Genomic DNA, 4,834 nt, shown 5'->3' on the forward strand with positions numbered 1-4,834 from the left:
TTGATGGAGGGGTGGTCTGATGGAGGGGTGGATTGATGGAGAGGTGGATTGATGGAGGGGTGGATTGATGGAGGGGTGGATTGATGGAGGGGTGGATTGATGGAGGGGTGGGTTGATGGAGGGGTGGATGGAGGGGTGGATTGATGGAGGGGTGGTCTGATGGAGGGGTGGATTGATGGAGAGGTGGATTGATGCAGGGGTGGATTGATGGAGGAGTGGATTGATGGAGGGGTGGATTGATGGAGAGGTGGATTGATGGAGGGGTGGGTGGATGGAGGGGTGGATGGAGGGGTGGATTGATGGAGGGGTGGATTGATGGAGGGGTGGTCTGATGGAGGGGTGGATTGATGGAGGGGTGGTCTGATGGAGGGGTGGATTGATGGAGAGGTGGACTGATGAAGGAGTGGGTTGATGGAGGGGTGGATTGATGGAGGGGTGGATTGGTGGAGGGGTGGACTGATGGAGGGGTGGATTGATGGTGGGGTGGATTGGTGGAGGGGTGGACTGGTGGAGGGGTGGATGATGGAGGGGTGGATTGATGGGGGTGGACTGATGGAGGGGTGGACTGATGGAGGGGTGGATTGATGGAGGGGTGGACTGATGGAGGGGTGGATTGATGGAGGGGTGGGTTGATGGAGGGGTGGACTGATGGAGGGGTGGACTGATGGAGGGGTGGATGGAGGGGTGGATTGATGGAGAGGTGGATTGATGGAGGGGTGGACTGATGGAGGGGTGGATTGATGGAGGGGTGGGTTGATGGAGGGGTGGATGGAGGGGTGGATTGATGGAGGGGTGGATTGATGGAGGGGTGGTCTGATGGAGGGGTGGATTGATGGAGGGGTGGATTGATGGAGGGGTGGGTTGATGGAGGGGTGGACTGATGGAGGGGTGGATTGATGGAGGGGTGGATTGATGGAGGGGTGGACTGATGGATGGAGGGGGAGATAGAGGAGGGGTGGACTGATGGAGGTGGGGCGGGGGGGGGGGTGGATTGATGAAGGGATAGACTGATGTTCGGGTGGATTGAATGAGGATACACAGATAGATGTTGGACAGATGGATGGATGGAAGGATGAATGGGTGGACAAATGGCTGGAGAGATAAACAGATGGAAGGACGGACAGACAGAGACGGGTATGTGGATAAATGGGTGTATGGATGGGTGGATGGATGGATGGATGGATGGGTGGGTGGGTGGGTGGATGGATGGATGGATGCATCACCGAGCAGGTGCACAGAACAAGAAAATAAGTAGATCCTGAGCCAGTGCGAATCGTCATCACAGAATGGAGACCGAACCATGAAGCAAGACACGCTAACCCATGCAGCCGCCGATAAAGGACTTTCGATTTAATACAATGAACAAAGAAAGAAACGAAAGAAAGAAGCAAACAAATAAATAAATATATAAATAGATGATAAACGAATAAACGAATTAATAAGAGAATAAATAAATAAATAAACAAACAAACAAACAAGAAAAGCAAATAAATAAATTTTGCAGAAGACACCAAAAGCGAAGAAATCATAGATGGTCCTGCACTGCGGTGAGGCACTCACTCTCCTTCCCAGACCAAGAACAGCAGCCCCCTGAATTACAGAGAGAGAGAGAGAGAGAGAGAGAGAGAGAGAAATCTGCCGTGACCAACAACAACAGCAGCAAAAAGAGTAATACACACAATACAATGCAATACATAAAAAAAAAAATTAAATACATTACAACACACAACATACGGAAGGAAACGGTCCCTACCACCAGCAACCCTGCGCGCACGACCTAAACCTCTCTCTCCACACGGGGAGAGGCATTATAAACAAGACACATACCTTCTTCCAACAACAACCCAAGCCCCCCACCCCTACCCCCACCCCCCAAAAAAACCCCTCCTATCCCCCTCCTTCCAACTGTGGAATGGAAGAGTTGGAACTGCCCCAATAACAATGAGCAACCCTCCCCTCTTCACTGTTGAGGACTGGTTCCGCCAGAACACTTGTTTATTGTTGTTGGTTGATGGGAGGATGGATGGAGGGATGCCCGGGATGCGAGGGAGGGAGGGAGGGAGGGAGGCGGGGGGGGGGGGGGGAAACGGGCGGGCGGTGAAGACGATAGTAGTCCATGGAACTTGGTTTGGCACATGACTGTACACTACGGTGATCATTAATTAAAGAGGAACTCGGTCTGTACTGATCTCTGGGAGAATAAAATTAATAGTCAAGAGCGTGGTAAGTAACTTAACTCTCTCCATTCACAAGGTGCGCAACTTCAAAGTCAGTGCTGCTTATTACGCTTCCGAGTTTTCTAGGGAGAATAGTTGAGGGACATGGAAACTGAGAAAAAAAAATTAAATCCTAAAAAAAAATATATAAGTGAATACATAAATAAATAAATGAATGAATAAATAAATGAATCAATAAATCAATAAACAAATAAATGAAATCAAAAATTAAAAAAAAGTGAAATGAAACTGAAGGAGAAGAGAAAGACAAACGAACGAAGCAGAGCAATTTGCACGAAGGATTACTGACCTTTTTTGTCATTATTCAGAAGGTATTTTACATACATGCTTATACGTCAACAACAACAAAAAGAGAGAGGGGGTGTGGGGGGAGACAGACAGACAGACAGACAAACACAAAGACAGACACAGAGAGAGAGAGAGAAATATGAAGGGCGTTGTTAGATGATGTCATTTGATCCATACTTAAACAGAGAAATGCTGTATGTTCTTTCAACGTATCATCAATTTAATCGTTTGAAATTAATATTTCATTTATCTCTTCGAAATTCTATTGATCGGTTTAATTTCCATTCGTTTATTTATTCATCTTTTCATTTACGTTTTTTTTTTTCTATTTATACTTGTTCACTTATTAACGTGTCTATCATTTACTTATTCATATACTTATTTATCTGTTTACTTATCTATTTATTCACGATGCATAAATCTATCAGTAGTATCATCTATTGATACACCACGATTACAAAATTGTGATAACATTTTGATTCAATTCACTTGTCAGTAATGAAGATGAGCGTACTGGAGATTATAGAATAGATTCATGATGTCATATTATCATAAATATACTCATGATCATATTGATGATAGATTAAAATTGTCATTATAAAATGCTTTCTCTTTTTCGGATGATAAACGTCATAAGAAAAGAAAGAAATACATGCCAATAGGATAAACAAAAGAAATATATCACTAATCCGATAAAGAACAAACAAAAAAAGTACTTATTTCGATGAGCAAATATATAAAGATAAAGCTATAATAATCAATAAATGACTAACCAAAATATGAAATAACATCCTATTTTCTTCCTGTTGATGCGTTCAACGGCACTGAGCAAATCACTAACCTGGTCCACGCATTCAAGAGCGACTTGTAACGCCGTGTAAGAACAATTACAAGAGGAACAAACACCCCCCCGAAGACGACGCCTGGCTGCCTAAATGGCGGGGTGAAAACCACGCCATACGCATGAAAGCCCACTCGTCGATATAAGTGACCGTGGAAGCTGCAGTACTTGTGCGCAGACGAAGATGATATACGTGATAATATCTGCATTGTTTTAATGAAAGAAATGTAATACAGATATTATCATATTAAATTGTTAAAACAAAGTTTTATTATGATGACCCCCCCAAAAAAGTATACTGACAGTATATCTTGTCCTTGACAACACGCCTTTTCAAAACAAAATAAGATTTAAAACTAGAGGTAGTAGTACTAGTAGTATCAGCAGAAGTAGAAGTAGTAGCATCAATAGTAGTAGTAGTAGCAGTAGTAGTAATACAGTTTTCAGTTTAACGTGTTTCCACTTTCACACATAGTTATGTGGTCCTGATTTTCAGACGTTCAGATCTCATGCTGCATTAATGACGTTGGCGCCCTCTCTTCTTCTTCTTCTGCGTTCACTCGTATGCACACGAGTGGGCTTTTACGTGTATGACCGTTTTTACCCCGCCATGTAGGCAGCCATACTCCGTTTTCGGGGGTGTGCATGCTGGGTATGTTCTTGTTTCCATAACCCACCGAACGCTGACATGGATTACAGGATCTTTAACGTGCGTATTTGATCTTCTGCTTGCATATACACACGAAGGGGGTTCAGGCACTAGCAGGTCTGCACATACGTTGACCTGGGAGATCGTAAAAATCTCCACCCTTTACCCACCAGGCGCCGTCACCGTGATTCGAACCCGGGACCCTCAGGTTGACAGTCCAACGCTTTAACCACTCGGCTATTGCGCCCGTCGGCGCCCTCTCACATGGCAGCACTAAATGTATTATAAGTAATCTTACCTTGTAAGCAGACGTTTGACCTAAGTTCTTCCCTATGAAAGGTGGCAAGGAAACCACCCAAAAACATAGCATCGAACCCACCCTGTCACATTTTCCATCGTTCATAAATCCGTGTTTAGACATGACTCAAGACTTAGAGCTCGATCTTCACGCACTCAAAACTGTCATTCTTTCCTGGCGACCTTCATTGGCTAGAAATTTCAGTCAAAAACGTCTAGTCTACGTACGAAAAAAAAAAAAAAAAAAACTCGTTTCGCCTTCGATATATCCGACGTTCCGATTCAGCCCAGTGGACGTTGTTGGTTAGCTTAATCCGTTGGAATCACCGTCATGCATACTGAAATTTTCCACTCCGACATGGAAAGTGACTGTGGGACATTTTTTTTTTTTTTTTTTTTTTTCCCGTTCACGTTCTTGGTTGTGGACATAATTCATTTTTTATGGATAACCAACAGCGGCGTACCGGATTGAAGAATGTTCAGTGTAACACGGATGACACTCTCTGTCTAGTCTCCTATTCT

Source organism: Babylonia areolata, chromosome 23, assembly GCF_041734735.1.
Source record: "Babylonia areolata isolate BAREFJ2019XMU chromosome 23, ASM4173473v1, whole genome shotgun sequence".
NCBI classification, from domain to species: Eukaryota; Metazoa; Mollusca; class Gastropoda; order Neogastropoda; family Buccinidae; genus Babylonia; species Babylonia areolata.